Genomic DNA, 26,456 nt, shown 5'->3' on the forward strand with positions numbered 1-26,456 from the left:
TAGGCAGAGACGGGCTCCACTTAACAAAGAGAGGGAAGAGCATCTTTGCAAGCAGGTTGGCTAGTGAGGAGGGCTTTAAACTAGGTTCACCAGAGAAGGAGACCAAAGCCCTGAATGAGTGAGGAAGTGTAGTGCCCATCTTTAAAAAAGGGGAAGAGTAGGATCTGGGGAACTACAGGCCGGTCAGCCTCATCTCAGTCCCTGGAAAAAATCATGGAGCAGGTCCTCAAAGAATCAATTCTGAAGCACTTAGAGGAGAGGAAAGTGATCAGAAACAGTCAGCATGGATTCACTAAGGGCAAGTCATGCCTGACTAACCTAATTGCCTTCTATGACGAGATAACTGGCTCTGTGGATGAGGGGAAAGCAGTAGACGTGTTATTCCTTGACTTTAGCAAAGCTTTAGATACCGTCTCCCACAGTACTCTTGCTGGCAAATTAAAGAAGTGTGGGCTGGATGAATGGACTATAAGGTGGATAAAAAGCTGGCTAGATCATCAGGCTCAAAGGGTAGCGATCAATGGCTCCATGTCTAGTTGGCAGCCAGTATCAAGCGGAGAGCCCCAAGGGTTGGTCCTGGGGCCAGCTTTGTTCAATATCTTCATTAATGATCTGGAGGATGGCGTGGACTGCACCTTCAGCAACTTTGCAGATGACACTAAACTTGGAGGAGTGATAGATATGCTGGAGGGCAGGGATAGGAAACAGAGGGATCTAGGCAAATTAGAGGATTGGGTCAAAAGAAATCTGACTAGGTTCAACAAGGACAAGTGCAGAGTCCTGCACTTAGGATTGAAGAATCCCATGCACTGCTATAGACTAAGGACCGAATGGCTAGGCAGAAGTTCTGCAGAAAAGGAGCTAGAGGTTACACTGGATGAGAAACTGGATATAAGTTGACAGTATGCCCTTGTTGCCAAGAAGGCTAATGATATTTTGGGCTGTAGAAGTTGGGGCATTGCCAACAGATCAAGGGATGTGATCATTCCCCTCTATTCAACATTGGTGAGGCCTTATCTGGATTACTGTGTCCAGTTTTGGGCCCCACACTACAAGGAGGATGTGGAAAAATTCAAAAGAGTCCAGTGGAGGGAAACAAAAATAATTAGGGGGCTGAAGCACATGACTTATGAGGAGAGGCTGAGGGAACTTGGATGGTTTAGTCTGCAAAAGAGAAGAACGAGGGGGGATTTGATAGCTGCTTTCAACTACCTGAAAGGGGGTTCCAAAGAAGATGGATCTAGACTGTTCTCAGTGGTACCAGATGACAGCACAAGGAGTAATGGTCTCAAGTTGCAGTGGGGGAGGTTTAGGTTGGAGGGTGGTGAAGCACTGGAATGGGTTACCTAGGGAGGTAGGGGAATCTCCTTCCTTAGAGGTTTTTAAGGTCAGGCTTGACAAAGCCCTGGCTGGGATGATTTAGTTGGGAATTGGTCCTGCTCTGAGCAGGGCGTTGGACTAGATGACCTCCTGAGGTTCCTTCCAACCCTGATATTCTATGATTCTATCTCCTTTAAGCTCCTTTGAAAATCTTAGTCCAATTCACATACCCACCAGGACCATCACAGATCATCTAGATTCTTCTGCCCACTCAGCCCACTCCTGCTTCTCTCTCACCTGCCTCAGAGCCCTCGTCAAGTTTTCCCCAGTTGATGTCTCACTTCCATTTCATCTTCCCTTCTCGAGGATTTGTCTCACCCCAGGGTAATGCATGATTACAGTTCATTGGGAATTAAAAAAATAAGGTCAAAATTTAAACAAAATGTTGCGACATTGTCAAAACAATTGATCCAATTCATATTAGATACAGAGATAGATTTTCAGTTCAGGAGATTCTGAGATTTCAATTTTTTGTCTTAAAAGATTCTCTAAGATTCTCAAGGGAGGGGAAAAAACATTTCCTTCCCAAGTCTACACATGATCTGGAGCTTTCCTCACTGTCTCTTTTCCTCAGTGGTGACTCCAGGCACCAGCACGCCAAGCATGTGCCTGGGGCGGTAAGCCATGGGGGGCACTCTGCCGGTCACCGCAAGGGTGGCAGGCAGGCTGCCTTCGGCGGCTTGCCTGCGGAGGGTCCTCTGGTCCCGTGGCTTCAGCAGACTTCCCGCAGGCGTGCCGCTGAATCCGTGGGACTGGGGACCTCCCGGAAGCAAGCCGCCGAAGGCAGCCTGCCTGACGTGCTTGAGGCGGCAAAATACCTGGAGCCACTCCTGCTTTTCCTGATCACTAAAACGTCATTATTTAGGAAGGAAGACTAATCTGGCTGCTAACAAGGGAGGATGAGTGTGACAACAGCTGGTGCCCGCTCCCTTCTCCACCCACCAACAGTGAACATAGACCACAGTGAGGTGGAACAGAGCAGCAGAGGAATAACAGTTCCAGGATGCCCAAAAGAGGTGCCAAGGTGGCCTTTAGTGGTGGGAGGAATGAACAGCTCAGATAAAAATGCAGACCATAGTCTTGAAAGCCCCACACCCTGTGCAGCACTCTGTGGCTTGAACTCTATGGCAAAAAGGAAAGTGAGCTGGACCTAGCTGCCTTTTTCAGGGAGATTCTGATGCACATGACTCTGAACCAGCCATCTAAGGGGAAAAACAGAGAACATAGTAGCCAGTTATGGTTTCTGAAGAAAAAAAAAAAGCAATATGCAAAATTTACAGAGTGTAATAAAAAAAAGCATAAAAATATATTTTAAAATAGTAATTTCATAAAACTACCGCTTTTCAGATCTTACTTTTCTTCCTTTCTCAGACACGTATCATCTAAATCAAAAAGGAAATGGTCAACACCATACTGCAAGCCATCTAGCAACTTCATTACAGTACTATGTCTTAGTTTTTAACTAAGCATGCAGCTCCAATGCACATATTGCATGTGTTGCTCCTGTGAACCAAGTCTTGGAATGAATTCTTGAGTTTGAGCAATACGGAGTCAACAGCACCACCATGTGGCATCTGGGAACAAACAATTATAGCAATTGAAACCAGCCGTTTGTGATACAGGCAAATTCAGTTTGGGGAATTTACTGTACAAAGTCACAAATCACATTTTTAGGCAACCACAGCTATATAGGGAAATACCACCTACATGGAGCTACTATAAGGTGGATGCATAATTGGTTGGAAAATAGTTCCCAGAGAGTAGTTATCAGTGGTTCACAGTCAAGCTGGAAGGGCATATTGAGTGAGGTCCCTCAGGGATCAGTTCTGAGTCCAGTTCTGTTCAATATCTTCATCAATGATTTAGATAATGGTATAGTAAGTACACTTATAAAGTTTGCTGACAAAACCAAGCTGGGAGGGATTGCAAGTGCTTTAGAGGATAGGATTAAAATTCAAAATGATCTGGACAAACTGGAGATATGGTCTGCAGTAAATAGGATGAAATTTGATAAGGAAAAATGCAAAGTACTGCATTTAGGAAGGAACAATCAGTTGCACACATACAAAATGGGAAATAACTGCATAGGAAAGAGAACTATGGAAAGGGATCTGGGGGTCACAGTGGATCACAAGCTAAATACGAGTCAACAGTATAACACTGTTGCAAAAAAAGCAAACAAACATTCTGGGATGCATTAGCAGGAGTGTTGTAAGCAAGACATGAGAAGTAATTCTTCCACTCTACTCCACTCTGATTAGGCCTCAACTGGAGTGTTGTGTCCAGTTCTGGGTGTCACATTTCAGGAAAGATGTGGACAAATTGGAGAAAGTCCAGAGAAGAACAACAAAAATGATTAAAGGTCTAGAAAACACGACCTATGAGGGAAGATTGAAAAAATTGGGTTTGTTTAGTCTGGAGAAGAGAAGACTGAGGGAGGACATGATAACAGTTTTCATGTACATAAAAGGCTGTTACAAGGAGGAGGGAGAAAAATTGTTCTTCTTAACCTCTGAGGATAGGACAAGAAGCAATAGTCTTAAATTGCAACAAGGACAGTTTAGGTTGGACATTAGGAAAAAGTTCCTAACTGTCAGGGTGGTTAAACACAGAAATAAATTGCTTAAGGAAGTGGTAGAATCTCCATCGAGGATTTTTAAGAGCCAGTGGGACAAACACCTGTCAGGGATGGTCTAGATAATACTTAGTCACCTTGAGTGCAGGGGGCTGGACTAGATGACCTCTTGAGATCCCTTCCAGTTCTATGATTCTATGTTATATACTAAAACTGTAAAACATCCAGATTATATGCTACCTACAGGATTTCTGCTGCATATACAAGGTACATAGGATGTGTGCAGTTTTCTATATGCTGTTTATGCATACTTCAGCAGTGTAATTTAGTTGCCATGGTTACATTTTGTAAAACAATTCCTGGCATACTGGCAAATTTGGCTTTGAATGCATCCACAGTATAATAAAACATGTTACACAGACTGACTGGTTGACTGAATGATAAGAACTGGTAACAGTGCAGTGCCGCATAAGATACCAGTGTCAGATGAGCACTGTATGAATAGCTGCCCAACAGAAGCTCACATAAAGTTCTGCTGTTCTGTCTACAAAGAGCAAAGCTACACTTTCAGTCTGAACAAGCTTTATTTTGGATTAAGGAAAAGCAACAAAACAAGAATGAGCCAAAGTAAAAACTGCATGACAGTCAGCAGTGTATGTACACAGCTTGTTAACATGCTGCATCACTCTGCTGCACGTATGGCAGCTGTCCCTGAAAAGAGCAGTTCATGAGAAATTTAAGGGACATGGAACAAATTCGTTACAATTATGCAGCTACATATAGCACAGATGTGAGTGGCCTCTCCTACCCTCTATCCATGTCCTAGTAATTTGAATAGGAAATAATCAATTCCTTCTTTTCCCGTTCCGTTTTTAGTATAGTACTGTCCTTTCTCTATATTTCTTCTTCCTCTCCCCTTAGTCTACCCAAGTGATCCCAGCATGAGGGAGGTGCTGGGAATGGGAGGTGGCATGGCCAGGTGATCTCTAGAAAGCATAATTACCCATCAGGGTTTGCTGCAAGCTGGCACAGTTTAGCACTCTTCTGTGCTGGGAAGGCAGACAGCATAGAACCAGTCCCTGTTTGGTACCATTTTACACTAATTTTGCACAAGCTTGGAGAGTCAGGCCCAAGATGTCTGAACAACAGGGGAGAGATAATGTGATGTAGCTACAAAGACACAGGGAACACGTGGCTCAGTACAGAAAACAATGAAAGCAGCAGCTTTCAAAGACACAGCAGAAAGAGACTCAAGCAATACCCGAAGTAATATAATATTATAATAAAGAGGATCAATTGTAATTACCTGTTTCTGTGGGGTTGTTTCCTTTAGTCATTGGAAAAGTAGGTCAAACAATATAAAAATGAGTAGGATCCATATTCTTATTATCTGTAAGTGTTTCTATGATAAGTGTGTTCCATACCCTTCTAAATCAAGCTTTGTTAACTAGGATCCCCTCTTTTAGGGGAAGGCACACCTGCAGCAAGTATCATAGGGCCTGATCCTGATGTCATGTGCACTGGTATAAGTCAGGAACAACTCAAAACTTAAATTAGCATGAGATCAGAATGAGACCACTGAAACTGGAGACCAGGCACCATAATTCTCAGTTAGTAATGGGAAAACTTCACAGGGTTATTATGATTAGTAGTAGTTCTATTACAGTAATGGTTAGAGACCTCAGCTAAGATCTGACTCCTTTCTGCTACACTCTGTACAAACATAGGCAGAGAGCATCACTGCCCCAAATAGCTACAGTACAAGACAGACACCGGGTGGGAGAAAAATCATAGGTCAAGTAACTTTGCCAAGATCACACAGCATGAGCACTGCAGAGCTGTGAACAGAACCAAGTTACCCAAATCCCAGCCTAGGGCTCTAGCTATTTGGCCATTCTGCCTTTCCATAGAGTGTTCCTAATTGAGGCTTAATTCATGTACATACTCAGAAGTTTGGCTACTTATCTGAATTTTATGAACCACAAAAGTATTCAAACTTTGTCTGGAAGTCATATAAGACTAGGATCCCTCACTAGATTCCCAGTGTTTCTGATGCCTGGCCCAGCTAGAAATATTCAGGAGAATATAAGTTCACAGAACATTTCAGAATCTTCAAAAATGTTTGGATCAGAATCCTGTCTAGAAAGCAATAATGTTTTGGGTGTCATTATTTTTAGGGCAGTACTGTGTTTCCATTCCTACAGATAATATAGTAGTGGCTCTCCAGAGTCTCAGTGGCTTTCATGTGACTGCAAAATATTTAGCTACTATACATTCATATTTACATAGAGTTTTAAGGGTAAACCAAAAGTAGCCCTAAAATGGACCACATTGCATCGTGCTTAGTGTTTTGAATTAAAGATTCCAGCTGTGGGCATATGGGAGGGACTGGGGCAGTTTCTCTCTCCCATGAACAAGTTCTTTTCTGCTTTACCTTCCTCCCCAAAGGTTAAATCCTGGAAATATAATGATTAAAGAGAGAATATGAACATATGGACTTTTCTAATTGCTGCGCTGCTGAAGCTTATTAAACTAATACATTTTATTTATGTAGCACCTGTCTACCAAAGGATACTGGGCGCTTGAGCTATATAGCAGTGCAGATTATAAAAAAATAAATATGTCCAAGAGTGAAACAAATTATTAAGTGTATTTTAAAATAAAAGAAACACACTGTGCAAAAGACCTTACAATTTTTTAAAAAGAGTTTCAAACTAAATTTTTAAATGAATTGTTTCCCTGTGTCTTTTCATTATCCCAACAGAAGGCCTATTCCATAGCTCTGCAGCCGCAAGAACAAAGAACAGAGAGTTCCCTCATCCTTTGCAAGCCATAATTTATGGTAGCACATTTCCTTGGACCTCAGAAGAGGAGATCATATTATTAGTATTTATATTACACCAGAGCCTAGCAAGTGAGGGCAGTCAAGATCCAGGTCCCATTATTCTAATCACTGTGGAAACATAATAAGAAACAGTCTTTGCCTGAAATAATGGACAAGCTATATTGATGAGAAGGAAAGTGTGGGAAGGGAAGCAGTGGCAGAGAGCAGTGAGTCACTTGCCCGTGGTAATACATTCTGTAAGGGACAGGTGGACAACAGAATAGTGTTCTGCCTTCCCAGAAACAAGACACAAGACATCATTCTAATATAGGATAGACGTCTGATGTTGACGGGCAAGGATGGTGATAGTTCATATCAGCACTAATGTCATGGGATATCTTGCAGATAGTAGATGATTTCAGGGAACTTTGGAAGCATGCTGAAGAAGAATGTCCAAACAAACAATCTTCTCTGAGTTCAGTCCTGTCCCACAAGCAGAGGCAGACTGAAGGCAGAAGACTCTGCATGTGGCTAGGTAAGTGGTGTAGTATGGAGGATTTTGGTTTGTAGAACATTGCTCCATCTTCTATGGGAGAGGGCAGCTATACAGCTTGGATGTCCTCCACCTCAGTAGAAGGGAAACCAGTCTCCTCTGGGACAAGCTGGCTAGAGTAATCAAGAGGTTGTTAAACTAATAGGGAAAGAGGAGGGTAAAAAGAGGGAAGAAATGAGCTATCAGCACATAGTGAACATGTTGAGAACAAATTTGATCAAGGAACCAAAGGACATGAAGAGACAGAATTCCTGAATTGCCTACTCACATTAATGCTAGGAGCATGGGTAACATAGAAGAGGAATTGGAATTGCCCATTTATGGACATAAATTCGATCTAGTTGATATTACTGAAACCCGGTGGGAAGATTCACACTATGGAATGTTAAAATCAATGGTTATAGACTATTTAGGAAGGATAGAGTGGGCAAAACAGGAGGGTGAGTGGCAGTCTATATAAAAATTACATGTGTCTGAGTCACTGATAAAAGGGAAGAAAACGGTCTTGAATGCTTATGGATCAGTGTTCTAAAAGTTAAAGCACAAGATGGGGCATTAGCTGGTATCTGCTACAAACCACCAAATCAAACTAGGGAACAGGATGACTGGCTCTTTATGCACCTATCTATAATGTGTAGGTCGGGGGGGGGAAACTGTGTGCGATTACGGGGGGGGGATGACTTTGAGCCATATTCCCACCCGCTGAATCTTTGGTTGGTTCTGTATCAGGCCATTCGCTGGAGTAAGTTCAAGCAGACTGTAGGCCTCAAAGCATTCATAAAGCAGCTGGGGATCTTCCAGCACACAGAGAAGGCCTTATGACAGCTGCAGGGGAGAGGAAGTAGTATAGGAGTTGCTACCTTGGCTCTACAGTGATCCTCCTATGGGCTGATTAGGGCAGTTTTAGGGCTGCCTTGTGCTGGCTGCAGGGTGCAAAGCAGCACTAATATAGATCCTCTCCATAATCTCGTCCCAAAATTTCACTGAAATAGATAGCGCCAGGCATGCTTTTCACCTGAGTGAAGAACTCAGGATACCCTGCTTGTTTTTGAAGAAATGGTAGCTGGATATCTACTAGCCCAGTCTGTTAGCTGCAGTTGCAGCCATTTCCTAGTGTCCCAGCTATGCAAAGTAGACATGAGGCGTTCAATCAATGGAAGATTCCCTCCACATTTCATCCCACATTTCATGATCCCCAGAGGATTAACACAGAATTGGTCCTGTACTTCTACTGGCAATGTGACTACTGTGTCTCTTATGTAATTTCCTCCCATGAGATACATTTCTTTAGGCTCAGACTCAAGAGGTGCTGAGCTGTGGGCACCCTCTACTCCCTATGAAGTGAATAAAAGCTGAGGGTTCTGATCGATTGCCTAGAGCTGTTGCTCGTTAGCCTCTCCTTTTCACCTCATTCTCCATTGATCTGGATATTTATCCTATGCCACATCTGGGTGGTAAATTTGCAGAGCCATGTGATAAATTAGAGCTATCATATATAACATACAGGGCCAGATTCATTGCTGCATTTCTATGTGCCATGCTGCTAATGCAAAGCCATCAGAAATGCTACTTTGCATAACTAGAGTTGTACAAGACATCCAGACTATATTAGTGAATGCTGGCCATAATCTGCTTGTGCATATATGTCTGTTCTGATACAGTGTGAGCTGCCAGGCCTCTGTTTAGAAAGCTCCTAATTTACATATTGCAGATGAACAACTCCATGAGCAGCTATTTTCCCCTCTACTTCACAGAAATTAGAGACTTCTTTCTTGTAAGATTTCCAGCACTTCTCAGTTTCTAACAGGACAGAAATGGCTCAAAAAATAGCATTTTACATTGTGATGGGGTGTTCACACTAGTTCGGAAAGCACAAATGTGTCTCAGGTGGTGTTAATTAACCTATTAGGCCTTGATAGGCAACTGCTGATAGAGGATGGAGCCCAGTTACACAGGAGCAGGGACGGCTGATATAAAGTCAGGAAGTTTGCTACAGGAAAGGGGCTACAAAGTCAAAGCCTGCAGTCACTCTCTGAACTTAGAGAGGAAAGATGGAGAAACCCATAGGCTAGTGGAAGCCCTGGGATCCTGGCCCTGAGGGAAGTCCATATGCAGGGAGATGGTGGTGATGAAGGAAGCCTGATAGAAGCGGAGTAGGAAAAGGCTTAGAGAAAAGGCAGCAAGGTTTGGGACAGAGCAGCTCTGGGCTACTGATTTGAAGGTCCCTGAGCTGGAACCTGGAATAGTGGGCAGGCCCAGGTTCCTCCACTAGCCACTGGGGAAGTGGCACAGTCTGGGCAATGCATTGAAAGACTACCTGAGATAGGACATCTGGCAAGACCTTGATTACCCTGGCAGGGAAAATCTAGTGATCTGGCTGGAGGCTAGGCTAGGCCATGAAGAGGGAGCACTGCAACTTCTGGTGCATCAGAGGGGCTGTAGCGCAAACGAGAGACAGATGTCAGACTGGGCAGAGCTACTTCCCAGACATAGCCATAAGAAGGCGCCACAGTGATAAATGTACCCTGTTACAGGCATGGAAACAGAGGGGCATGTAAAGAGGTGTGGCAAATACTAGATTCTCCCCATTTCAGAAGTTTAGATCCATGATTTTATTTTATCTTAACCTGTTCTAATTATTTCATTAGATGATCTTCTACTTGTAACAACCACCCTAAAAATGGTATTTTCCTCTCACATATACAATAAAAAGTAACTCTTGGAACCATGTGAGATAATTTTCTGACCACAGCTCAAAAGATGTCATTATAAATTATAAAAGCAATAGCAACACCGTGCCTGGGAATTACTGCAACTTGTGTACGAGTACGCTTCATAATCACCAGCTTTATCTGCAAATACAAGCACATAACCTTTGTGTGTGTGTAACATCCTGCAGCTTAGTGCTAAGCAACAATCATGGAGCGGGGGAAATGATACAGAAGAGTCATAATGAGTTGTTACACTACAAAGTGTCTCTTCAGTTACTCATGGGATAAGAATGACTCAAGAATTTTTGTTATTCAACTACAAATTAAAGCATCACTTCACACAGATCAGGCACTCAAATCACTCCTCAGTAGCTTGATACTTACAGGAGCTTCTGTGTCTGGAAGTCATATCTTTTCCTACTAACTCTTATGCCTGGATGAAGCTGCTCTGTGCATTCATCAGGGTCTCCGTGGAGTTGTTAATTCAGCACAGAAATAATTCCAGTATCACAGGGAAAAAATGTACAATTCTGTCCTATTTTCCAAGCTCATAATCCATAATTGTACATGTCATCCAAATGATTTTAATAGATTATTATTATATCTTTAGGAATATCAGCAATGCAAAATAAGATGTTTTTCCATGATTAAAATGAAATGCTGAGCTTCAGTTTTCCTAGCCACAAAATATTATATATCAGTTGAACACAGTGTTTTATTGAAATATTTACAATTTTTAAGCAAGTTCCAAGCCTACCAGTGCCATCAATCATTATAATACAATACAACAGAATTGCAATTTGTATTTCTTACTTATATGAAATACTTCTATGTCTGTATTCTATACCATGGAACCTAGTTTATCCTAGAGTTGCTAACTTTCTAATCACACAAAACCGAGCACCCTAGCCCCACCCCTTCCCTGAGGCCCTGCCCCCTGCTCACTACATTCCCCCTCCCTCTGTGGCTTGCTCTCCGCCACCCTCACTCACTTTCACTGGGCTGGAGCAGTGGGTTAGGGTGCAGGAGGGGACTCCAGGATGGGGAAGGGCGTTGGGGTGCAATATCTGGGTTGGGGCCAGAAATGATGGGTTCTTCAGGTTGTGGGAGGGGGCTCTGGGCTGGGGTAAGGAGTTGATGTGTAGGAGGGGATGAGGACTCCAGATGGGGGCTCTGGGGTGCAGCTGAGGATGAGGGTTTGAAGTGCAGGAGGGGACTCCAGACTGGGGGGTGGGGCCAAGGGATTTGGAGTGCGGGAAGGGTCTGTGGGTTGAGGCAGGAGGTTGGAGGGTGGGAGGGGGTGAGGACTCTGGGCTGGGGGTGCAGGCTCTTGGGTGGGGCTGGGGATGAGGGGTTTGAGGTGCAGGAGGGGGTTCTGAGTTGGGGGGCTCAGGGCTGGGGCAGGGTTTTGGGGATCAGGGTTAGGTCACAGGCTTACCTCAGGTGGCTCTCCGTCAGCGGCAAAGCTGGGCTAAAGTCTGCTCCCTGCCTGTTCTGGCTTTGTGCTATGCCCCAGAAGCAGCTAGAAGGTCCGGCTCCTAGGTGGGGGGGCAGAAGGTTCCACGCACTGTTCTCACCTACAGGCACCACCCCCCAACTCCCATTGGCCGCAGTTCCTGGCCAAAGGGAGTGCGGAGATGGTGCTCGGGGTGGGGGAAGCATGTGAAGCCCCGTGGCCCCCCCACCTATCAGCAAGACCTGCTAGCCACTTTCAGGGCACGGACTAGCCTGCCTTAGACTCACAGCACTGCTGACCGGACTTTTAATGGCCCAGTCGATGGTGCTGACTGGAGCTGCCAGGGTACCTTTTCAATTGGGTGTTCCAGTCGAAAACTAGACACCTGGCAACCCTAGTTTAACTCATGTAATTGGGCCCCGGGCCAGATCACCTGAAGCCTGAATCGAGGTGCCTGAGCCAGTTTTTGTAGGTGACAAATCTGAGGAACTGTCACAGATTGAAGTGTCACTAGAGGAGGTTTTGGAATTAACTGATAAACGCAACATAAACGAGTTACCGTGACCAGATGGCATTCACCCAAGAGTTCTGAAAGGACTAAAATGTGAAGTTGCAGAACTATTAACTAAGGTTTGTAATCTGTCCTTTAAATCGGCTTCTGTACCCAATGACTGGAAGTTAGCTAATGTAATGCTAATATTATAAAAGGATTTTAGAGGTGATCCCGGCAATTACAGACCGATAAGTCTAATGTTGGTAATGGGCAAATTAGTCAAAACAATAGTTAAGAATAAAATTGTCAGATACATATTAAAACATAAACTGTTGAGCAATAGTCAACATGGTTTCTGTAAAGGGAAATCGTGTTTTACTAATCTATTAGAGTTCTTTGAAGGGGTTAACAAACATGTCGACAGGGGAGATCCAGTGGATGTAGTGTACTTAGATTTCCTGAAAGCTTTTGACAAGGTCCCTCACCAAAGGCTCTTACATAAATTAAGCTGTCATGGGATAAAAGGGAAGGTCCTTTCATGGATTGAGAACTGGTTAAAAGACAGGGAACAAAGGGTAGGAATTAATGGCGAATTCTCAGAATGGAGAGGGGTAACTAGTGGTGTTCCCCAAGGGTCAGTCCTAGGACCAATTCTATTCAACTTATTCAGAAATGATCTGGAGAAAGGGGTAAACAGTGAGGTGGCAAAGTTTGCAGATGATACTAAACTGCTCAAGACAGTTAAGACCAAAGCAGATTGTGAAGAACTTCAAAAAGATCTCACAAAACTAAGTGATTGGGCAACAAAATGGCAAATGAAATTTAATGTGGACAAATGGAAAGTAATGCACATTGGAAAAAATAACTCCAACTATACATACAATATGATGGGGGCTAATTTAGCTACAATGAGTCAGGAAAAAGATCTTAGAGTCATCATGAATAGTTCTCTGAAGATGTCCACGCAGTGTGCAGCAGCAGTCAAAAAAGAAGAGCTGGTCAAAAAAGCAAATAGGATGTTAGGAATCATTAAAAAGGGGATAGAGAATAAGACTGAGAATATATTATTGCCTTTTTCTTCCTAAATGTAGTACTTTGTACTTGTCTTTACTGAATTTCATCTTGTTGATTTCAGACCAATCCTCCAATTTGTCAAGGTCATTTTGAATTCTAATTCTGTCTTCCAAAGTGTTAGATACCATGATGAACTTGGTGTCATCTGCAAAATTTCATAAACATACTCTTCACTCCATTATCTAAGACACTAACAAAAATGGTGAGTAATACCAAACCCAGAACTGACCTCTGCACAATCCCACTAGATATGTTCTTCTAGTTTGTCAGCGAAGCATTGATAACTACTCTTTGGTGTACAATTGTGCACCACCTTATAGTAATTTCATCTAGACCATCTAGTTTTCTTATGAGAATGTCATGTGGAACTACTCCAAAAGCCTTACTAAAATCAAGACATATCATGTATCAGAGGGGTAACCATGTTAGTCTGGATCTGTAAAAGCAGCAAAGAATCCTGTGGCACCTTATAGACTAACAGACGTTTTGGAGCATGAGCTTTCGTGGGTTACCCACTTCCTCAGATGCATGTAATGGAAATATCCAGGGGCAGGTATATATATGCTAGCAAGCAAGCTAGAGATAACGAGGTCAGTTCAATCAGGGAGGATGAGGCCCTGTTCTAGCAGTTGAGGTGTGAAAACCAAGAGAGGAGAAACTGGTTCTGTAATTGGCAAGCCATTCACAGTCTTTGTTCAATCCTTTGCTGATGGTGTCAAATTTGCAGATGAACTGAAGCTCAGCAGTTTCTCTTTGAAGTCTGGTCCTGAAGTTTTTTTGCTGCAGGATGGCCACCTTAAGGTCTGCTATAGTGTGGCCAGGGAGGTTGAAGTGCTCTCCTACAGGTTTTTGTATATTGCCATTCCTAATGTCTGATTTGTGTCCATTTATCCTTTTCCGTAGAGACTGTCCAGTTTGGCCGATGTACATAGCAGAGGGGCATTGCTGGCATATATTACATTGGTGGATGTGCAGGTGAATGAACCAGTGATGGTGTGGCTGATCTGGTTAGGTTCTGTGATGGTGTCGCTGGTGTGGATATGGGGCAGAGTTGGCATCGAGGTTTGTTGCATGGAACATATCATGTACTGCTTCCCCCTATCAGCTAGGCTAGCAACCCTGTCAAAGAATGAAATTAGGTTGATTTGGCATGAATTGTTCTTGACATAACCATACTGGCTAATTCTTTACAATCTTATTGTCCTCTAGCCACTTAGAAAATGATTGTTTAATATTTTGTCCCAGTATCTGTCAATGTAGCAAAGTTAGGCTGACTGGCTATAGTTCCCAGGGTTCTCTTTGTTCCCCATTTTAAAGATAGGTATTATATTTGCTCTTCTCCAGTCTCCTGGGACCTCACCTGTCCTCTGTGGACACTCAAAGATAATTACTAATGGGTCCAAGATTGCTTCAGCTAGTTCCTTAAGTACCCAAGAATGAATTTCATCAGCCCGTCAATATGAATACATATAACTTATCTAAATATTCTTTAATCAGAATTTCCAGGCTCAGTGGAGAAACCAAGGAATGAATGGATTTCTAGTTTAAGTATTCACCTATCACCTATAAACATAGTGTTTCAGTGTTTGTATGGAGAATGAGCTACCTTGCCACACCTAGAGGTGATTTATTCATGTCAAGGTTGAGGCATATATCAGCAGGACTGTTTGGGGAAGCTGGAATTATCAAGACATATTTATTCTATGCATAAATTAGGAAGGTGGAGTAGATAGTAATTAATACAAATCAGAAGATATGAATTGTATAAAATTGATAAGGGAAGCAAAGGGACACAAAGAGAAATCTGTGGCCAGCAGAGTTATGGACAAGAAGAGGTGCAGGGGAGGTGAACAAACATATTGTGGACAAAATGAATCCTATCAGTTTTATTGGTCCATTAGTAGATGGAAATAGCAGAATTGTCACTAATAAAGCAGAAAAAGGCAGAAGTGTACAATAAATATTTCTGTTCTGTATTTGGGGAAAGATAAAAATTTTTCTATTCCACTAGTATATCAGGAGTAAATGAAACAGCAGCTACTGAAGTTAGACATTTTTAAATCAGCAGATCTGGAAAACTGACATCCAAGAGTTTTAAAAGAACTGGCTGAAGAGCCTACTAGACTGTTAATGCTGATTTTCGAAAAGTCTTGGAACACGGGGAGATCCAGAATATTGGAAGAAACTAATGTTGTGGCAATATTAAAAAGGGTAAACAGGGATAATTAACCATTGAAAGAATTCATTAAAGTCCATGACTGGCATTTTTTAAATTTGTAAATGTTTTTGTTTTCTAAAAGATATGCTATATGAATTATTTTTGAGGAAGTTCTATTTCCTGTGTTATACAGGAGGTCAGTCTAGATGATCACAAAAATGCTTTCTAGTCTGGAAATCTATGAATCTGTTAGATAGAGGGCCTTGGGTTTTAGAGCAATAATTTTACTCTAGCACCTAAGATTAATTTAGAACTATATTTCTTCTAAAAAATAAATAAAATAAAAAATGAAAAAAAAATGTCAAAGGCAATAAATAAAGGGAAGGAGTGAATTAGAAGTAATAGGTGTAGAAGAAATTATGCAAAGTTCTGTCATCAGTATCAGTTGTAATTTCTATAATCTCTTTTGCTTGACTGTATATTTACTCTCAATAAATTGAAGCACTAAAAGGTGTGATAGTAGGATGATACTTTAAGGACTGGAGATATTTCAGTCTATGATGAGAGGTGAACCTTATAATGAAGTACAGTGAAAAGATGCAATGGTACAAATACACACATGCAGTAATTTAGCACAAATATTCCATTTCACCAACTAACAAGCAAAAACTCTAACTCATCCCACCTTCCTCACGGTCTTTGCACTGAGACTGTTTGGTCATTATTTGACCAGCTTTAATCTAGAACCTTTCACTTCTATGTAATTGTATTGAAAGCAGCTTGAGTTGATCATTAATGAAAATTATCATCATCTGATGGCAGTTTGGTGGCCTATGTGAAATGAGTTTTTTGTTTTCAGCCTAGTTTCCAACGAATCAGAATCCACTCGCACCACAAGTCATCACTTTTGACACTATTTAGCCACATTTTGCCTGTTTCAGCATGAAGGTCAATAGCTCTACTTCTAGTTCAAGCAAGAATTAATTCAGGGAAGTTCTATAGTCTGGGTTATGCTAGAGGTCAAACTAGATGATCACAGTCACCCTTTTACTTTCATAAATGTATTTCTAAGGCCAACACCCTTCAAAGGCAATATTTATCATGTAATTTACTTGTGAGCATGTGGTTTATCATTCTAATCCAAATTGTTAAGGTACTTAAGCATGTGTCTAACTTCAAAACACATGCTTAAAATGAGGCAGTTGCTCATGTACATTACAGATTCAGGGCCACAGAGCCTTACGTAAACCATCACCCCTGTACAGTGGTCCTTCACATCCAGGAAATTCCATGAACAAGGCATTATGGGAAAAGTTACACTTCAGTTACCCATCATATTTCTATTCTACAGATAAATTGGTGATTTCAAGTCTGTTAGCTTAGCATCTTTTACCAACATTAGAATTAAATTCTCTCTCTCTCTCTCTCACACACACACACACACACACACACACACACACACACACACACCCCTGAGTACAAAAAATTACTAGGGTACAGTGACACAAAGGCCCTTTGGCAAAGAGTCCTGTTTGTTGCAAACAACTCTTGTCTCAGACCTGACAAAGACTATATCAAATACATTGGTTTCAAGGTATTTGTCCATAAAGAGTAATATGTAAGATCTCTGTTGAAAGCCTGCAACTTAGCAATGTTCATAATCATGGTGTGTTGGAGTAACATGTAAGGAATAATGTAACTACACAGAAGTTTATGCCCTAATGGTCTTAATGTTAAAAGGAGTCACTCTGTTATGTTTTGCACTGGGGACCCACCATGCATTCAAAACTCACAGTGAAGTCAATCTGAGTTTGGGATTTACAAGGGATGTAAGATTGGGTCTTGAATAAAAAGCTAGTTGTAGTTTTCTCCAGTTGTTTAACCTGGTTCTTTTAGCTATTGACCCATGAACGCCAGAACAAATTCACTAAAATTCTGCATCAGTTTGATTTAAGCAAGTCTTCTTAATGTTGTGGTCATGAATTCACAGAATACACAAAGCCCTTTACATCTCACTGAGTTACAGAGAGGAAGGCAGAGATTTGAGTAATAAAATGCAATGTGGAATGGAATGTGCTTAACCTATCCTTAAATACACAGGCCTGAAACTACTAACATTAGGATTCAAAATGATGCAAATTTGTGCCAGATCTCAGGGAGGTTGTCTCTGGGGCAGAAAAGTCCATCCATCCCAGAGTAGGAAGCAGGAGGGAAAAACAGACACCAAACACAAATAATTGTATCAAACAACTTTTCATAAAATTAAAATTAGATATTCTTTTACCCCAAATCAAGAACTAAATTATGTTGCAAAAGGAGCAAATATATGAACATACATTGGTTGCTGTAATGTATACTGGAGCGGGGAAAGGGAACCTGTAGACAGGGGTAAACGTAACTTAAAAGACTTACCTGTACACCAGAGTCCTGAGTGGGACGTGGTCTCAACCAGAAGAGGCAGGGCCTCAACCAAAAGAGGCAGGGCCTTTCAAGATTTAAAGGACCTGGGGCTCCAGCCACAGAGGCGGCTGGGAACCCTGGGGCTCAGGGGCGAATTAAAGGGCCCAGGGTTTTGGCCATCGCAGAGCTCCGGGCCTTTTAAATCACCACGAGAGCCCTGCCGCTGCCTCTACTCCAGGGCAGCAGGACTCAGGCTAGAGCTGAGGTAATGACAGCAGGGCTCTGGTGGTGATATAAAGGGCCCGGGGCTCTGGCCGCTGTAGGTAGTCCCGGGCCCTTTAAAGCACCGCCAGAGCGCCGTCAGCAGGGCTTGGGCAGCACTTTAAAGGGCCCGGGGCTTCCTGCAGGGGCCAGAGCTCTGGGACCTTTAAATCCCCGCCAAGCCCAGCTGCCAGAGCTCCAGCGGTGATTTAAAAGGCCTGGGGCTCCCTGCAGCAGCTGGAGCCCCGGGCCCTTTAAATCACCGCCAGAGAAACTGGTCTAGTCTGGCATGGCATACCAGCTCTTGCCGGTATGCTGTACCTGACCATACCAGCTTACTTTCACCTCTGCCTGTAGAAGGAGTTAGTAGGGTATGTTACGAAATCTAGCTCAGCTTCAAGCAGAACTCCTGCAATTACACTAGAATCTCATTTCCAGAGATGGAAAGTACCTGCAGCCCACCTCTGAAAACCAGGCCACTTGTGTTTGAGGGATGCTCATTAAATTCAATATGTTCCCTTGTGTTGCAAAACAGTTGGAAAACTGAGACCAACACATCATCCCAACTTTTCAGAAAATCCATTTGCTTTGGTTCCCAGGTGACTGAAGAGGATGACTTTGTGTGGCAATCCAAGGAATATGCTCTTAAAAGATTTAGAATAGAAACACAGAACCATAGAATATTAGGGTTGGAAGAGACCTCAGGAGGTCATCTAGTCTAATCCCCTGCTCAAAGCAGGACCAACACCAACTAAATCATCCCAGCTAAGGCCTTGTCAAGCCGGGCCTTAAAAACCTCTAAGGATGGAGATTCCACCACCTCCCTAGGTGAATGTGAATTTACTTTTTCTCAGACACATTCAAAGACACATAGAGCCACGCAGGAGTTGGAGCACTCTTGTTTAAAAATAACTGCTGGTTGGTTGAAGGTTGTGGGGTTTGTGGACTGATAGCTCCTGCCTTAATTGAAAAGAGATCAATATGCAATGTATTGTCCCTATTAAAACACCAGCAAAACTGCTCATTTGGAAGATGAAATGCTTGCTCCTTGGCAACAATGTTTTATTTGGTTTCAAACATCTGTGGTTGTGATCAGTAAGTTACAGCTTCACATACTGAAAATTAATTATTCGATGTATATTTATTAGCCTCTTGGCATTATAATTGTATATCCAAGACATCTGATTATTTTCTGCACTAGCTAACAAAATGGGAAAGACTCGTTGAAGAAAAACAAGTCCTAAAATTATTCACTCATTTTCAATAGTTTTGGTAAGAAATGTTTATTTTCTTGAGAATACCCACAATGGAATGCACATTGACTTTTTACTATGACTAACACAAATTCCTTCCCCTTCAATATTAGAGCTGGTCAAAAACATTAAGTATATTTTACCAAAAAAATTATGTGGAGGGAAGAAAAATGTTTGTGTTAATTTTTGCTGAAAATTTTTAAATCACATCATCTGCTTTTGCTTCACTTGAAAAATTTAATTTTTAAACAAATGTTTATTTTTCCTCACTTTCTCTTACTTTTTCTAAACTTTTACTGCCTGTTCCAGTGGGGAAGAGCAAAAATAGTAAAAGTGAGGATTAGTGGAGAAATTTTTTTAAAGCAGTTTCTGAAAAATAAAACAAATTTTGTTTTGTTTTAGTCAAATGTAAAATTTCTACTAAATATATTTACTTAATTCTTTTTGCAAAAAAAAAAATTTTTTCTTGGTTAAAAAGGCATTTTCCATTGAGTGTTTTGAGGAAAATTTTTGGACCAGCGCAACTCAATACCTATTTACCTGTGTGTCCCCACACAAAAAAGTTATTAATTTAATTTAAGGTTGCTCAAGTATATTTTATTGTAACACATATACTAACCCCCCACATGTTTATAATAAGTTAAGAGCACACCATGATAATATTAAACTTCAAACATCATAACATTCCATCAAACTAACACACTAATCCTTTCTCCAACACAATTTAAAATTCAACATAGCTCAGAAGTGAAAATTACACTGCAGTTAACAATCTTCCATATTCCTTGTGAAGACCCATGAATCGTAGTCTACTGTGGAAATGGGAGGTATTCAGCACTAATAATCCAAGATGTAAAGAACATGATGCAAAATGTATGTCACTTCTTATTTCTCACAGTTGTTGACCTTCAGCATGTATTATAATTTGTATTTAAGGCAGAATAGCTAATACATTCCCAGAGGTATGGCATAGACCAGGATATTCCATTAGAGAAGTTAGTTCTGTGTTGAATATGGAATGTTAGGTGATGCTCTCTCTAGTTAATGTATGGTGGTGACCCTCAGTATGCAATCTTCCACTGAATATTGTTGGGGTATCACACACTTTGTAGTTACAATGCATACTACAAATATTTTGCAAATATTAAAAAAAAATATGTACACCAGAACGTTCCTGGCCTACTCAAACACTGAATCATAAAGGGTTTGAAGGTAAGCATCAGTTTCATGGAAGACAACCTAGTGAAATGGAAGCTGAATTCAAACCACATTAAAAGGTGAAATGAGAAAGCATTGAACATTGACTATCTAATACCTGGAGAAAGCTCCATCAAGGCATGAGTGGCTCCTTTGTCAGATGAGTGACATTTTTAGAATACCATCTAGAGGCCCCATTCAGGTTTAAGAGCAATATTATGTAAAGATGCTACCACTATCCATACCAAACATGTTTTGTGATGCTGACACATTGGTTCTGTGTGAAGTTATAGATATTCCCCAAAATATTCAGAAATGACAAATATTATGAATAATGACATGTATGTGTCTCTACTAGCATTCCAATCACTTCTTTAAAAGAATTAGCTGATGAGCATAAGTATATTGATAACAAATTCTATGAAAATAACTCTACAGTTTGGAAAGTTTTCCTAATGATACATCACTCACAGTACATATTTTGTCATTAAGAAATACAAATCTGAGAATATGTGCTCCCAGTGTCACACTGTGGCCAAAAGAGCTAATGCAATCCTGAGATCCGTAAACAGAAGAATCTCAAGTAAGACTAGTGTGATTATTTTCAGAAGCACCCAACCCCTTAACCTCTTTGCAAAACACAAGCTAAATGTCTCACAGTTCAAAGAGGTTTTGTTACTGAACAGGAGACTACTGTGTCGGAGTCATCTGGATTATTCAGACTGGATGGGGATCACTTAGTTATCAGAATGGGGAAACAGGTAAATACCGCTCCCAGCCCAGATATACAAAAATGCTTTAGAAGTTTTGACCTAGAGAGGTATGAACACTTACTGTGTGCCAATGAGTGCCCTCAACTCTCCTTAATTTCTGTGGGAGTTGAAGTTGCTCACCTTGCAAGATGAGCCCTCTATTTTTCTTAATGTGGTGATGGTATATTTAAGAAATAGCCTATTACAAACCATGCCTGTAGTGGGTGAGACCTTCTCAGAGGCAGAATTGCATATCTATGCTTCTGAAAAGGTAATTTTCCAAGCCTCTCACTTAGACCATGTCACTCTTCTCTTTGCATCCCTCCACTGACTCCCTCCCATAAGCTACTTGTCTTCACTTTCAAGGCCATTCATGACCCTTATTCCCATTCTACCTATTGTCTTTCATTCAGTACTGAAAGGTTGATGCCTGCCTCCAATCAGCTTGTAATGCCAGCCTCTATCACCCACTTATTAACTTTTCAAACAAGGTCCTTCATGCTTTCTTCCATGTTGCCCTTCATGCATAGGCAGAGCTCCCCATAACCATCCACTAAATGAATTCATTATCTTCCTTCAAACTCTCCTTTGCCATGAACCCTACAATAACTTAACAACAGCTAGGCTGCTGGTGTTCTGAGACCATAGCCTATCATGCTGACCAATATTTCCTCATTGTTTCCCATCAGTCCCCTTCTGTATCCCTCGGATGAGCAACTGTTTTTTTTTTCTTTCTGTGTCTGTACAACACCTAGTACAATGGAGCCTTGGTCTATGACTATAACTCCTAGGCACTGTGATAATATACATAATGCATTAACAACAACAACAGTTTTGGGGGAGGGCAGAGAGGCTTTCATACCTTCACTGTACAAAGGTCCCTTAGGCTGAGATAGATCCACATGTACAGGGGAGGATGTTACAGACAATACAAATGCTAGGAGTATGGATATTGTTGGTGGTATGTTAGGGAGTTTAGTCCCAAAGTTAGTTAATACTAATAAGACTTGGGCTACACTAGTGGGAGTGGGGGGTTTCAAACTAAGATACGCAATTTCAGCTACACTATTTGCATAGCTGAAGTCGAAGTATCTTAGTTCGACTTACCATGCTGTCCTCATGGCAGCAAGTCGACTGCCGCGGTGCCCCCGTCGACTCCGCTACCTCTTCCTGCCAAGGTAGAGTACGGGTATTGATTAGCGGATTGATTTATCATGTCCAGATGAGACACGATAAATCAGTCCCCAATAGATCAAACGCTACCCGCCAATCTGGCGGGTAGTATAGACATACCCTAATGCTCTGCAGTTATATAGCAGCTTGCATTAGAAGATTTCCAAGTATAAACTTTTATCAAGCCTCCTGAAAGGTCTATGATGTATTTGTTTGCCTATTTTACAGATAGGGTCATGTGAATTGCCCAAAGTCACACATGGGTCTGATTCAATGCCCATTGAAATCAGTGGCAGTCTTTCCATTGACATCAGTGGGCCTCGAGTCAGGCCCCAGCTCAGTGGCAAAGTGAGGAATAAAACCCAGGAGTGCGGACTTGCAGTCATCTGAGGTAACCAATAGACCACGCTAACAGAAAAAGGCCCTGCTCATCTACGATGAAATCAATAGCTACATTTTGGTGATTTGTTATCTTTTTACCTTTGATTTTGTTTTTTATTTATGGTAATATGTTATGTGAACATACTGTCTTTTTCTACCCAGTATCACTAGGGTATTAAGATAATTATGTATGGGTGAATGGGGGAAATCTATGGAAGTGTGCCAGAATTGTAAAATTAGTAGTTCATGTAAATGCATAGGCAGGCTAGAGTTGCAATAACCAAAGGCTATAAAACTACATTTACTAATTAGCTCTCCTGAGTCAAATGTGGTTACTATGTTTAATATGTAAAAGTATCAATGTATAGGTTATTTTAATTATTAACAGCATTTTCTTTCTTTTAGTATACCATGCTTTGTGGGCTACCATCAGCAGAGGGTTTGAATTAATTAACTGTTGATGAATTTCCAGGTATTGAATTCCAGCATGTGAACCATTTCATAAATCAAACAAAATTAAGCTAATTATTTTCCTTATGAATGTTTTGAAAACGTTTGGCTTTGCAGTGATGTGAATTTTGACTCCCCAACTGAAACAGATGACTTAGAAAGGGGCTTCACCCCCCCTCTAATAAATGGATGTCTGCGTATGGTGCTTTCAAAAGTTGCAACCAAATTTTCTGCTGGAAAATACATATTGTTTCAAAAATCAGGTAGAGAAGACTGCTGAATGGGATTGCTGGTAGAGAGTCTTTGGGAATAGGGCATGGGAGAGGTATGTAAAAGTAATTAATCACTGAATAAGAACAGGTCCAGCCTCAATTAAATTGGTTAGCCATGAGTATTAGAAATTTTCTTTTCAGAGGAGTAAGCTGAATATCGCCCAAGGCTCAGGTGTAAACTCCTGCACCTATAACTTCTATAAATTGTGAATTAAATAGTCATTAATTCCTTTACAGGTTAGATGATGATAGGGTGAGTACAATGTTTATCACATAAGTGGAGATGATTAATGATTAACAGCTCAGATGGCTTTCAGAATAAAAATGGGAAGCATGATAGACATTATAATAGCACAACCTTGAGATGCTCATATTTCTCACTAAGCTCATATATCATCTAGGAAAGATTTCCAAACTTGAGGGCTCTATTCTAAGTAGTTTATATATGCACTTTTTAAAAAAAGTTATTTTAGGAGGTATCAGTAGCAAACCTACCTGCCTCGGTTCCTACCACTGTCACCCAAGGTAGCCTATCTCAGCAGAGAGGCTTGTATGGTGTTATCTGAGTGCATGACTGCTAGAAGCCAATATTATTATTAATCCTCTTGAACAGGTCAGCCTGACAAGAGGAAAAAGAATCCCTCACTACATTGGATTTTTTTTTTTGTAAACTCCCAGTAGCCTGTGAGAATGCTGATAAATACACAAGAAGAAAATGCAAATAAGGTCACATGTTCCTCAGAGAGATCTCTAGAGATTATCCAGACACCCAAACCATGTCCTCATTATATAATATAACAGCAGCAGTCCATCTACTATTCAGGTAAGCAGCAAATGAAATCTATTTCCCCCCCACCTCCCCAATTACTATAGTTAGAAAGGGCAATGAGATAAAATAAATAGACTTGAAGAAAGCACAGAAAGGGAATCAGGAAGCTAGGTATGTGAAGGTTTCATTTAAGAATTCTGCTTTCGATCAGCTTCACAATAGGATTGTTTAAGTTTAAGAGTTCCCATTCTTGCTTTGTCATTCCAGGATCTCCTCTAAGTTTCTTAGCTCTCCTCATTGAATCTTCTGTCCTGCTTTCACAGCTCCTTAATAACTAAAATTCATTCACAGACAGCTCAAAAGAATCTGACTCCAGACTGAGAGGGTGCTTTTCACATAAACCCTAGAGCAGGGGGTTTTCTTCACAGACTTGAGCATGATTCATATTCAGGGCCGGCGCTACCATTTAGGCGACCTAGGCAATGGCCTCGGGCCAGAATTTGGGGGGGCACTATTTTGCCAGGGGGGCGGCACCTGGGTCCGGTGGACCTACCGGAGTCATGTCGGCGGCCGGTCCACTGCTGAAAAGGCTCCGGTGAAGCTGCCGCAGTCATTTCGGTGGACAGTGTGCTGATCTAAAGGCTCTGGCGGACCTACCGCAGTCATACCTGCGGCAAGTCCACCGGAGCCTTTAGACCAGCGGACCGCGCGCCAGCATCACTGCGGCAGCACCATCGGAGCCTTTCCAGCAGCGGACCATCCGCCGGCATGACTGCAGTAGGTCCACCGGACCCGCGGGGGACAGCAAAATGGCCATCCACCTAAGGTGTCAGAAACCCTGGCGCCGCTCCTGTTCATATTCCATTGTTGCTGAGTGTTGATTCTCCACCAGTTTGATGCACAACAAGCAGATAAGTACTGTTGAGATTATTATCTGTAGTATTTTTTATCTTGGAAGGATAACAGACTAAAATGAACACTTCAGTGTGATTCAAGAGGTTGTTTTGAACCATCTTTGCAGGGGAGAACCAGAATGGGCCTAAAACTCAACTTCTTACTCAGGCAAAACTTAGGAACTTTGCTTTAATAAAAATGAGTAAGTAAATTTGTTAGTCTCTAGGGTGCCACAAGTACTCCTGTTCTTTTTGCAGATACAGACTAACACGGCTGCTACTCTGAAACCTGTCAAGTGGTTTAGCCTTTCAATAGTCTGGGTTGGGGGTCACAAACCATACAAGAACCCAGAGATCTGATACTTCTAGGGTGACCAGATGTCCCGATTTTATAGGGACAGTCCTGATTTTTGGGTCTTTTTCTTATATAGGCTCCTATTACCCCACACCCCCGTCCCGATTTTTCATGTTTGATGTCTGGTCACCCACATACTTCTGAAGCAAATGAGCAAAGCTCATACAGTAACTTTGGAAGGAAAAAAAAGTAAATAGGAATTAGTCTAAAGTAGGATGTGTTTTTAGTAAAAGTTGCAGAAGGAGAAGCTGAGCATGTAGACATTCCCCCTTCCCTGCTCTTCCCTTTTATTTTCTTTTTCTATTTTAGAAACTCCTCTGGAGTAAGATCTATCAGCACAAGTAAGGCAAGATTGTTACCTGCCTATGGGCAACTACCCTCATCACTGATAACAGTGTGGGAAAGGGAACATGCTCTGTGGAGCCTCTACTCTCCATCCTGCACAGGTTGCTGCTGGGTGCATAAGAAGAGGGAGGGAATAATGGAGCTTTGACTTTGTCTTGTCCAAAGTCACAGAAAGTTCAGCTGAGCTGACATGGGGGAGAAGTAATATGTAAAGTGCTGGTGCAGATTATTTTCCCCTGAAACAAAGGGGAGGGAGGTAGACAGGGAAGGAATTGTGATTTTCCAAGTCAAAATTCCTTCCTCAATTCCTTCCCTGGCATGAGCTGGGTATAATGAAGCTAGAAGTTACTCAGTTGCAGAAGAAAAATGACAGGCTAGCCCTTGACTTTTTTTTAAAGCACATTTTTATTTATTTAAGTAAAGTAGGGATCTATAGCCTTGTTAGAATTAATCAGAAAAAAAATTAAGCATTTTTGAGTAGTTAAATTTGTGGTTTAAAATGTTCGAAATTACTCCATCTGCTAATTAATTTGTTTTTCCATTTCCATTATTATAGTTAACACTGGCACATTTTATAGTATGTGATGCTAGTGCTCATTATCCTAAGCCCTAATGTGATTGCAAAGGACCACAAAGCCTAACCTCTATTTTTTATGGTGGGAACAAAGTCCCAACAGATAAATTGAAACCTTTTTCAGTATCCAGTATCAATTTGAAAGTTGGTGTTGGCG

General features: G+C 41.5%; 1 long non-coding RNA gene across 2 annotated transcripts in view; it reads left to right on the forward strand.

Annotated features, from left to right (window-relative positions):
- LOC115646048 overlaps positions 1 to 26,456 on the forward strand; it is a 104,991-nt gene that overhangs the window by 61,362 nt on the left and 17,173 nt on the right. The window contains exon 1 of one of the 2 annotated variants that reach the window (XR_003998915.1): positions 24,048 to 24,186. The exons of the other annotated variant lie outside the window; for it this stretch is intronic. This is a non-coding gene — a long non-coding RNA (uncharacterized LOC115646048). Of the gene's footprint in view, positions 1 to 24,047; positions 24,187 to 26,456 lie in introns of those variants that run through there. 2 annotated transcript variants of the gene reach the window in all.

The sequence above is a fragment of the Gopherus evgoodei genome, chromosome 2, assembly GCF_007399415.2.
Source record: "Gopherus evgoodei ecotype Sinaloan lineage chromosome 2, rGopEvg1_v1.p, whole genome shotgun sequence".
Lineage (NCBI taxonomy): Eukaryota > Metazoa > Chordata > Testudines > Testudinidae > Gopherus > Gopherus evgoodei.